Raw genomic sequence first — 11,800 nt, 5'->3', positions numbered from 1 at the left:
GTGGCATTTCGAAACAAACATCACTCGCTACAACATATTTTTTTGTAATTCCTCACTGACGCAAAAACTCTATTAAAATATTAGATAAAGTTCCTCTCATCAGCTATTTCCTCTTCATGAACGTCTCCTTTGCTCACCTAGGTCTCAGATGTCCTGACTGCCGAGTCCGTTTTTCTCTGATGCAATGCGCTCATTTTTTAATTGTTCCTCCGGCTCAAGTTCGTGACCTTCTACTTTTATCTTAATCCTCACATTCCTTACTCTCTATGCCTTACAAAACAGCATTAATCGTCTTTTTGAGATTTATCTTATCTTCATACCAAATCCCTCGCTTCGTTTACCAAGCGTCACACGAGCTAAAAAATGAAAAAATAGCTTCGAGCATGACCAAATTACGTTATAAAATCAAGCTTTTGCAGTGAAAATTTCTGTTAATAATAGTAAGCGCCAAATATAAGCGCATTTCATTCCGGTCGCATTAAACACTCAATTAAGAATTATTATAATATCAATTGAAAAGATTCTTTTTTCATAGTGAGTAGAAATTCTCAACCCACTCAAATACCGTGTGTAGTAAATGAACAACGAAGATATCGTATTGCCCAAAATTTTACTGACATAGTACTACACGTGTTTCAATAGTTATAAAATCATCATTAGGCACTAACAAAAACTACTTCAAACAAAGTTTTTGTTAGTACCCGATGATGATTGTATAGCAATTGAAACACGTGTAGTACTCTGTTAATAAAATTTTGGACAATGCGATACCCTCGTTGATCATTAGTTATGCTGTTCCACGGCATCTCTCCATAAAAAGTTCACTTTAACCATATGTAGGACCTCAATCAGATCATGTAAATAGCAATGAAAGTTTCTCTTCCAAAAGTTTGATTCAAAACATTATACAGTCGTGTTTTTTGTAATTTTTCATCATGCACTGAGTTATCCCGGAATGTAAAAACTCTATAATAAGCATAAAATTCTGGTTTGATTGAAAAATTTATTTCGTAATGGTAACACTGGTAGCTAAGACATTGTGGCCATTTACAGGAAGTGATGCTGGGTCGACTGTAAGTATTGTCCAGCTCATCGGCCAACCTGTGGTGTTATGTTACGGCCCCCGCGCACTAGCAACTTTTTCTAAGCAACTATTTAGTTGCTAAAAACCCACGTGGTCTATTCCTGCCGGCAACAGTTTTCTCACCCTCGGAATAGGTCCGGACGCACATTGGGCCAGTGGCGCAGCGAGGGGGGGGTGGGGGTTTTAGCCCCCCCGGAGCTCATAGAAATTTTTAAGTTAAATCTTTTTTACTTAAATGGATTAATATTTCTTATAGAAAAGTGTGAGGATTATTAAAATATCCCCCAGAAGGCCGTAAAAATCACCAGTTTGAACCGTTTATCTTAATTTTTTCTGGCGGAGGTCCTCCGTACCTCCCGCTTACCCTGGAGGTATATAATACCCCGAGCCCCCCAGTATTAGTTGCGCTTGAAACATTGAAACACCCCCTAGCCTTAATTCCTAGCTGCGCCCCTGCAGTGGGCTAGAATCGAAAAAAGCTGGCTAAAACCTCAAAAACGATTTTTTTGAGCTAGGAAGTTGAAACTTCGCATACACATTCTCAAATAAATTGTGCATAACTTTCCAGATTATTTCTTTCCTGTGTTTTCACGTTAACAATATATGTAAGGTCAAATTTGAACAAATTTAGCGAAAAACGACCACCCTCGGTTTTGTCTGAAAATTGCCAACTTTATCCTCGTGCAGTGGTTTCATGAATAGTTGTATCGACAAAACTGCTATATCATCTTAATTGACACTTTTTTATCTTCCATTTGAAGAGTTTTTAAAGATTTTTTTCTTCAATAACCATAGATATATAACAAAATGGCGGAGCCTGTTTTCAGCCCATTTTTTACATAAACGCCGAGAAAAAGTATATATTACCACGGACTTCCGCCAAGTGATTGATACCACGTCGTTCTATGAAGCTTCTGAATTGTGGATCTAAAGTAAAACCTTGCACCAACCAGCAACCCCGAATTTTAAAACGTTTTTTCCAGCGTGCGATCGACTCCGGTTCTGGCCGGCGGCGGCGGAGAGAACTGCGACGCGGCAAGCGTGTGGATGCAATATGGTCTCATTCACTTTTATATGTGGATAATTGATATAATAGTGATAGAAAATAATCACCAGATAGTAAAATTAATAAATATTGCTACGAATGACTCCTTTTATGCAATCACTGGGCACTGCAAGAGATGCACTGAAAGGCTTCTTTCTTTGAGTGCATTCCATATAATACCACGGACAAAGGACTTAAACCGTGTGCTTAAGTAGGGAATCGGACATTCTGAAGGGCACAATTACTCCTCTCTAGCGCACGGTGTATCAGATATGATACACCCCGTCGTCATACTATGTGGTTCTTGAAGCAGTCTGCAAGTTACAAAGGTGATCAGCTTCTAATTATGCTGAAGGAAGTCAGTTCCCCGCTATAGAAACGAGTAAGAGGATTTATCCGAGTGATATCTATAGGTATATGTAATTAGTGAAGGTACGGGCGCCAGTGAGAAGTTTTCAATTAGTATGCGAAAATGAAAACCTTTTGAGGAAAATTGCCAAACCTGTGATACACATCCATTTAATGTAAAAGGTGTCTAATACCATAATGTATAATATGTGATACGTATTAAAACTTTTCCTTGAAAAGTAAAAAATATCAGAAAAAATTATTAAAATGTATTAATTGAAGCGTTTCGGAAAACATTTTACAAAGAAAATATTTTTTGCCTGTATTCACAAATGCATGCAGTTAAAGGTTAAGATCACAAATTTACACTGATTCTTGTGGAAAAAAATTATGTGATACTTACCAGGACCCCCACCCCTCTCCCCCACGTGAGATTGGGTGAGAATCGACTTTGCCCCGTCCCCCTAAAATCCTCACGTAATTAATGGATGACCCCTCTCCGTATATATACAACAGTCCTCATCGTAAATTCTTAAATTAATGAATATAGTATTGTATAATATATAAGTAATTTCTTGCCATCGCGGACATTGTCTTTGGGCGGTCTCCTGTATTCTCGTGTTTTCTAGTTCCGAATCTTTGGCGTCCAATTCAGGGGCGCAGTTAGGAATCAAGGCTAGGGGGGGTTTCAGGCGCAACTAATACTGGGGGGCTTGGTGGTATTGCATACACGCCAGGGTAAGCGGGAGGTGCTGAGGCCTTTTGCCGGAAAAAATTAGGATAAATGATTCAAAATGGTGATTTTTACGGTCTTCTGTGGTATATTTTACTAACCTTCACACTATTCTATAAACAATATTAATCCAATGAATTAAATAGATTTAACTTAAAAATTTCTGCGAGCTCTGGGGGGGGGGAGGGGTTTATCCCTCAAAACCCGCTGCGCCACTGGTCCAATTCACTCAACCCCGCTTTCGTGTGGATGTATTCGTCTGGCCCTATTCATTGCGTTCGAATAACAACTACCCTCCTACCTTCATATATTGCACTCAAATATATCGTTTTATTTTTCCCTTTGTCTGTTGGACAGTCTCCGCGCCCAAATTCGAACTGATCGACATTCATCTAAACTTAGCGAATAAAAAAAATTAACTGAAGCCAGTTGTGAATCGGTTGGTGCAAAATTTAAACGAATAAAAGTTAAAAGTAAACTTTTAACTCATGTTTATCCGTGTGATTCGGGTCTGTTTGCCTGTCAAGAATGGGATTGGTGTCTTTTGTATACCAATTTAGCAAGCGCGGTGGGTGAAAACGAGGCCTATTCCGTGGGGTTGCGGAGGAAATGAGGGCGTGGAATTCGTCATCTGAGCTATGATGCCAGCACTCGCGATGCTCGATTAGAACCTCCCCTCCTCAAATAGGTGCTGTTTTGCACGAAGCCGACGGTGAAAGTCTTCTTTTTCGCGTTCACCTAAGGCTCCTCCGGCAGAGAAAGAACAACAGTCACGGACGCTCTGGCACCATCCGCAGATACTGCGCCCGCCATTTCCACTCGCTTACTCGGATCATAATGTATCGGCATTGAGCATAATCTCATGGTGCCCACAGTTCTGGGAAATATATGGAACTTCAGAAAGATTTGGTACCTTCCCGGCGATTAGATTGCGTGAAGAGTTTTCGTGTATGCCATCGCGTTCGTGTATTCCACTCGCTTACTCGGAACATATGTATTGGCATTGAGCACAATCTCATGGTGGTCACAGTTCTGGGAAATCTATGGAACTTCAGAAAGATTTGGTACTTTCCCGCCGATTAGATTGCGCGAAGAGTTTTCGTATATGCCACCGCGTCAGGAACTGCATTTGGCCATCGTCCTCAGGGCAGAGTACATCGAAACTTCGGCAGTAAAGCAGTTCCTGACCTGTTGGTGATCCAGAGAAATCTTCACGCCATTAGCTTCATTTTACCGTTAAAGTTAGCAATGGCGTAGTCAGGGGAGAGGGTGCAGGGGGGTCTGGACCCCCCCCCCCAAATATAAAAACACAATTATTTTCCTTTACATAAGAAAACGAAATATCGAAAAATCATGAATTTATAAAATACTTCTTTAACAAAGAAGTTTTTTCGATTATTAAAAGTGTTAAAATTAGTTTAAAAACCATTACTTTGTACCCTGTTTTTCAAACATTTTCCCCCATAGCTTTGGACACCCTCGAACGAAATTCTTGGCTACGTCACTCAAAGTCAGGGAAAATTACGGACAAAGTCTGGGAAAATCATGCTTCAACTTTATTTACAACTCATTCAACTCGCTCATATGACTCATAACGATGAATTCAAGAAATTCTCGATGCTTTGCCGGCGAACAATATTAGTGAGTTTGATTTTTTCCTGGCGAGTGATTTGAAGGAATAATTCTCGGGTTTCCCACCGGGTTTGGTTTTGAGTAATTGGTCCCAAAGTTTCGATGGCTGAGTCCGCCATCGTGGTCAGGGGTGGAATGTGGAGACAAATTCATCGTTTCGTTTAGGAGACCTTTGCTTTCTCGTACTAACTTTCCTAGAGCTTCATTTGAAAACTTCCTGGTATCCTGTCTTTCAGTTATTTTTTGGTCTCTTCTCCGGTGATTTTCATATTAGCTGAAGGGTGATTTACAGATAAAAATTATCGATAATTATAATTTACTATTTAGCGAATAAACTTGTCGATATATCGTTGGCCATTTTCAGACAGTATGATATGTAACTATATCGAAAAATAGAGCATCCGAGGAGTAGGGGAATGCCCCTGGGCATGTGGTCTCCGCAGAGGATGTATCGCGGGTAGTCAACATCCACATAACATCGTGCGAGCCACCTCTAGGGTGTTTGGCAGGGGGTCATCAATCACCAGCATGCAGCATGCTGGAGTATTCCCAAATGCTCACCACTCGGTCATAAAAATGTTACGCATACTAACAAATTATACTTCCAAATGCATTCTAAGGGAAAACTTGCCAACGACTTATGTAGGCAATCTACCCATGAAGCTAGAACATACAAAACATGCTGTTAGAAATACTAGGAAAATACAGAAACAGAAATTAAGAAGTACATAAGTTAGTAGGTTACGCTACAAGTCAACTAACCTATTAGTAAGTCCTGACGCTGCCGTTATAGTCTCTTAACGATCGCGGAAAAAACCATATTCTGAATCCATCTGTTACACACTCTATCTCTATCTTTATTTTTAGTCGCCACAAGGGAAAAGTTTCGGAGGTCCCCCATCCCCTGGCTCCGTGCTTGATTGCAAAAACGCGCCAGGGAATGGAGACCAAATACGACCTATCGTGCGTGAGTGATACGCCAAGCAGCAATCAATATCCCAACAACATCCAGCCAACATTTTCGGCGTTAGCATATGACATTCGAGTAATATCAATGCTAATCCAATTAACGTTGTATGGATATCTGTCAAATATCCAAAGGACAAGCCAAACAACGTTGCAGGGATGTCCAACAGTGGACATGGAGGTCCATATTACAACATTTCTTAGATATCTTCACAGCATCTAATGAGTAGATAATGGGTGAACTAATTATGGTTTTTGGTGATCCCCAGACATGCAATCAAAACATTTGTGCTCTTCTATTCTATACAGAACATATGCTACCTATGGATATTGTTTGGAACTACAAAATTTTATATCACGGATATTATTGTTAGATATCTATGTATGTAACGCTATTTTTATGACTCGTCGTAGATGTTATTTTATTTATTTCTAACTTTCCCATAAACAGCACGTAGAGGCCTTTCCAACGGAGGATTAATAAAATGCAACACACACATTCATCCCCTGGATGGGGACCATCTACCCTTGCGGGATTCGAACCCACGATCTACGGTTTGGCAGGAGAGGACTTTACCCCACCGCCACCGAGGCCGGCGTTGTTATGAAAGGGATATCTATGTAACATTGTCAAAATATGCATGGTGAAATAACAACGTATTTTGAATGTATCAACCACATTTGGATATCCGAAGGATATCGTCTGCTGCTTGGGACGTTCTCCGGACATCGACTGAGAGCGAAAGGAATGCGTTAGATGCAGAATCCGCAGGGGAAGATGCATCATGAGGGAAAGCAGGCCTCCCTTATCTCGGGCGAGAGTGAACGAATCGTTGTTGGGGTAGGCAAGCGTGCATGTGTGGAGAAATGAGATAATACCGTCGACTGAGAGCAGATTATGGCTACCGGAGGACTCTGGCCAGCCTCGGACATTTTGAGAGACATCTTGAGTGTAACTAGACGTCGTCGCTTGAGTGTACCCCGCGTCGTAGGTGGGTTTAGGGGGGAGCACGTGTCCCCCCAGATGCCTAAAAAATGGACAAAATTTCCATACTGTCATCATTACGTTCGTAATGTTTCGTGTATAACGGAGCCTCAATCATTTCATTTCATATAAATAACTTTCACGTTAAAATAAAGTGAATATTTCGTACATCAATTGTTGTCAGTGGCGCAGCTTTGATAATAGTAATAGAATAATGTAAGGATTAATAAAATATCCCTCACAAAGCCGTAAAACTTACCATTTTGAACCATTTATCTTAATAGTCCGCAATGTTTTAATCTCGCACATACCGCTTATCCTGGTGGGTATTCCATACCCCCACACACTCCGGTATTAGTTGCACCTACTAGCTGCGCCCCTAATTGTTGTATCTTGTTTTTAATCTGAAGTATGTGAAGATCGTTAGCTTGTCAGATCCTTGTGCCCCCGTCTTCTCATTGGTCAGGTCAGGAGGCCGGAGGCTTCTCATTGGTCCGTCTTCTTCGATGATTTTCTTTTCCTCCCGGGTTGGATTGAGGACTCTTTTTCCTCCAGAGTCAATATCCATTCTTTTTTTTAATTCAAATCTCTTTTCCTCAAAAGAAAATCACCGAAGACGGACCAATGAGAAGCCTCCGACCTCCGACGATGTGCATAAGAAAACTGCGCAGTTCAAAATAAATTGCTGAGACGGATCGTCGACGCTCCATGGTTCGTCAGGAATGACTACATCTGTGACCACTGGCGCAGCGAGGGGGGGGGGGGGTTGGGGGATAAAGCCGCCCCAGAGGTCAGATAAATTTTTAATTTTAAACCATTTTACTTAATTGGATTGATATTACTAGTAGAATAGTGTAAGGATTAGTAAAATATCCCTCAGAAAGCCGTAAAACTCACCATTATAATCATTTATCTTAAAATTCTGCAATTTATTAATCTCGCAACTACCAATTATCCTTTTGGGTATACCATACCCTCACACACCCGGTATTAGTTGCACCTACCCCCCCCCCCTGCCTTAATTCTTAGCTGCGCCCCTGTCTGTGGCAACCTCAAAATCCCTCCTCTCGGCCAGCACCTCGCCACCATTAAAACACAATTCTATATACAGTGGAACTTGGTTATAACGGCATCGGCTGTAACGTCAACTCGGGTTTAACGTCACATTTTATACAGACCTGCCAAAATTGAACGTTTCATGTTGTACGAAAACCTGTCTATATCGTCAACAAATGTTGCGACGCTCGGGTGTAGCGTCAAAAATTTTGCGATTCATGGTTGCAAAAGTGGTGGTGTGATTGTATTATGTCTCAAAGTTCATAGAAACCATGTGTAGAAACATCAAAAGCAAAAACAGGTCACAAGCTGGACGTTCAGCTGGTGACGGGATGCAACTCTTTTGTTTAATTGGTGTCTGGACACATTCCAATGCACGAGTAGATTTCAATAAACAGTGTTGTATGTAGCAGAAAATTTGCTTTTTTACTTTGGCCTTTCACTCAGATTTAAGGCTGCTTTTCTTATAACGTTAAAAATCTTCTGATCCCTTTGATGACGTTACAACCAAGTTCCACTGTATCTCTCTGAAAAACAGACAACCCCCTCCTACACCACATTTGGAATTATGAACCTAACCCTCACTTCAAACATAGAAGACCAAAATTACCCCTTCTCTTAAAACACCTCTCCAAACCCTATGAAGAACACTTAAACTAACACAGCTTCCAGTAAAAACACGCTCAACATTATAAAAACCACACCATAAAACACATTCCCCACACAGAAACCGAATAAAACGCCCTGCTTATAAAACTGCCCAAACTTAAAAAAAAAACCACGGACACACATGCGATTTGCAGTCCCGGCTGAACATCGTAGCATATGGGCACCAACGCAGCCCAACCAACCTGTCTGTCTGTCTATATGGGGTTTTACTGGTTTCCCTCACGTCTTCGACGATTGTCGGACCAATAGGCATCCCGGGAGTAAATAGTGCCATCATTTATTACTTTTGCCATATCTGCTACAAGCTCACAAACAATGTATAAACAATAACAAATTGTGACATGCCTTGAAGAGGAATAGGGTGGTTTCCTATAATTTTTTTATATCCTAAATCGAAAGATTATTACTCCAGGAGTACTTATTTCACGCTTTTATATTTTTAAATGACGATATCTATTTTTCGCGATTAAATGAAAAGTGAAAATTTTCAAGCGCGCGAAAACGCGACGGCTAAGTATGAATGCTGGGAAAAGTCCGTGAGACGTCATTCTGGTTCCAGCTACCGCTGTGTGATGCCACCTTAGTGCAAGGCTATGAGCGCCGCTACCCCGCTACATTGCAGGCGGCTAGCAGGTAGCAGAGTACCCTGCTATCAGGTGGCGCTTGGCATAAAAAAGGATTATAAATACCCTCTCAAAACGAAGGAAGCTTTTCGACCATAGGCAATTTTAATAGGTGATTATTAAGAAATTTTTCCCTGAGCTCTGTGCCTCATGCATGCATTGGTAATCTGAGACGATGTAAAACTCCTGACAACTCGTGTAGCATCTAGGTTCCTGTGTCGTCACGTGGATTGGCATCGCATGGCCGCCAATCTGGCCTTTTTCAAATGAGGCTAAAATTGTCTATTAACATTCGTCTAAACTGGGATTTCTTAAAACCAAATAATTTCTATATCATGAGTACACTAATGGTGGGTAATGAATCGCAATCGATGCCTTTCCTGATTACGAGAAAGTCAAGTTATTTCGGCTTAGTGCGTGGTGAGCTCTATCTTCACCGATTGTTTACATTAGAAATGTTCTATAAAATCTGGAAGACACGAAGGCATCTCTGTACGTTTTCGTTGGACCGTTTTGTGGTAAAATATGTTTCGCTCTAGAGTAAACCCAATTTGAAAGGTCGTTTTACAGTGATGCTGTAGCTTCTTAAGAGGGAGTTAATAATGAAGTAATTTGGTAAAACATCCTATGTAGTGGCGCCGACTCCATGGGGCCTGAGGGGGCCCGAGCCCCCTCAAAAATTCTTTATGGGTGTGAGGAAAAAATGTGTCAGGCTTGTCGATTTTCCCAGCAGTGTCCAGATATCGAGATTCGAGTTATCAGGGTTCTAAAGTTGATCATATGACTCTTCTAAAATGCTTAAAAAACTTAAAACTCACTACTTATAAAATTTCCCGGGGCAAAATCCCCGGTTTGCCCCCCCCCCCCCCCCCAATATTTTTTTTAAGTCGGCATCCCTGACCCTATGTCGTATGAAAATACATCTGAGACAAAAATTCCTGATGATTTTGCGCATGTATGGGCAAAACTTGGGTAAGAGTAGTGAAATGAAATCATTTTTGGATATACAGTGTAACTTGGTTATAACGGCATCGGCTGTAGCGTCAACTCGGGTTTAACGTCACATTTTATACAGACCAGCCAAAATTGAACATTTTATGTTGTACGAAAACCCGTTTATATCGTCAACAAATATTGCGACGCTCGGATATAGCGTCAACAATTTTGCGATTCTTAGGTTGCAAAAGTGGTAGTGTGATTTTATTATTTCCCAAAGTTCATAGAAACCATTTTTAGGAACATCAAAAGCAAAAAAAGATCACTAGCTGGACGTTGAGCTGGTGACGACGGAAATATTTAATTGTGAATATAATTTTTTTATTATACATATTCCAATGTACGAGTAGATTTCAATAAACAGTGTTGTATATGGCAGAACATTTGCGTTTTTACTTTGTCCTTTCACTCAGATTTAAGGCTGCTTTTTTTATAACGTCACTCGGATATAACGTTAAAAATCTTCTGGTCCCTTTCATGACGTTATAACCAAGTTCCACTGTATTCTGAATAATGCAATTTTTTAATGATATTTAGCCAAGCCACAGGATGTATAGGCACGAATAACAAGTTGATACCTTCGTTATCGTCATGAGTCTGGAGTATTGATCTTTTTTGACGGAGCTCTCTATTCCGCTAGCCTCTTCGTACCGACGTAATTATTCTATTTTACATCTTTAATAACCTGTCCTTTGTAACTCATTCGGGGCCGTTCCTTGTCCTTCTTCCCGTCCACCTGTCCTAATACAATTGCTTTCATCAGCCATCATGCCTCACAAAGTGGTCAACTAAATTTTCCCATCTTCCCTTCACGGTTTTTAGAAGAAAGATGATACCAATCAGGGAATAATGTATTATTAGTATTTTATATAAAGTAGACGTGCTACTTCAAATTGTTGCGGAATACGTGAAAAACCTTAGAATAAGAATTTATCTTATTTCATTCAGTCATTCTTATGCTGCTTACAGTATGAAATGTTGAATTTTCAAATTTTCCCAGCAAATATTATGTAGATAAAATACTGCCAATGCTAACTGCGATGATCATATTGTTGTACGAACGTGAGATCATTCAGAATCCCCTTAAGATGAAGTGAAATCTCTTTCATTAAAGAATAATAATATTTCAGTTTTCTGAGTGCCGTGAATATAATACCCTACGCCTTTGTTTTGATTATGCGATTTATCGCATGCTTCAGACCACACAACTGCACGTGTAAGTACTTCGTGCTGTTTTTACTAGCTTACATTGGGTTACCGTATGTGCTAAATGCCTTGGAATATTCCCATAATCAATTTTTTGTGTTGGCCTTTTCATTTTGCTGGAAAATATCGGTCATTGAGGTCGTGGTTTGATATTTTGAATCTTTCAGTATTCCATTGAAAATATGGAATTTTAAGACTGCAGTTTAAATTTCATTTTTTAAATTAAGGGGACAATTAATCTCTCAAAAATGAATTTCAACGATAATATGAACTTCAATTGCAAATAATTATTCGACTAGTATGTTTTTCGCAGTCATAATCTAAATGAGAAATTTTTTCTCGCATTTCCCATATTTGTATTTCCCGCTCTTCCATAAAGAAGCTGTTGCTAAAACATCCCCGTTGTCATAAATTCAAATATACGAAATATAGATAATATTTTTTACATAAATGTAAT

The sequence above is a fragment of the Ischnura elegans genome, chromosome 11, assembly GCF_921293095.1.
Source record: "Ischnura elegans chromosome 11, ioIscEleg1.1, whole genome shotgun sequence".
NCBI lineage: Eukaryota > Metazoa > Arthropoda > Insecta > Odonata > Coenagrionidae > Ischnura > Ischnura elegans.
The sequence above is the reverse complement of the archived record's forward strand: the minus strand, read 5'-3'. Positions refer to the sequence as shown.